A 422-nucleotide genomic window follows, 5' to 3' on the forward strand; every position below is an offset into this window, starting at 1 on the left:
CCCCCCCGCTCCCTCCCCGAACCGCGTTTTTCCCTCTCCCGGGGGGGGCTCCCCGCGATTTATTTATTTATTTCGGCCTATTTTTAATCTTTATTTTCCTGTTTTATTTTTAGGTTTCGTCCGGGTTGTTTGGGTTTTTTTTTTTAATATTTTGAATTTTTATTTTTAGTTTTTCATCCCATTTTATCCTTATTTTAACTTTTATCCTCATTTCCGTTCCTATCTTGATTTGATTTGATTTTAGATTTTTATTCCGTTTTTACCTCCTTTTCCATTTCCCTTTCCTGGCCAATTTTTTTTTTCCCATTCCCATTTCCCTCCCCGTTTTTCATTTTTTTTTCCACTTTTTCTCTCCTCCGCTCCCTCCCCTTTTCCCAATTCTTCCTTTTCTCCCCGCTTCTTTTTTTTAATTATTTCCTTTT

Source organism: Geospiza fortis, unplaced genomic scaffold, assembly GCF_000277835.1.
Source record: "Geospiza fortis unplaced genomic scaffold, GeoFor_1.0 scaffold1109, whole genome shotgun sequence".
In the NCBI taxonomy this organism is placed as follows: domain Eukaryota; kingdom Metazoa; phylum Chordata; class Aves; order Passeriformes; family Thraupidae; genus Geospiza; species Geospiza fortis.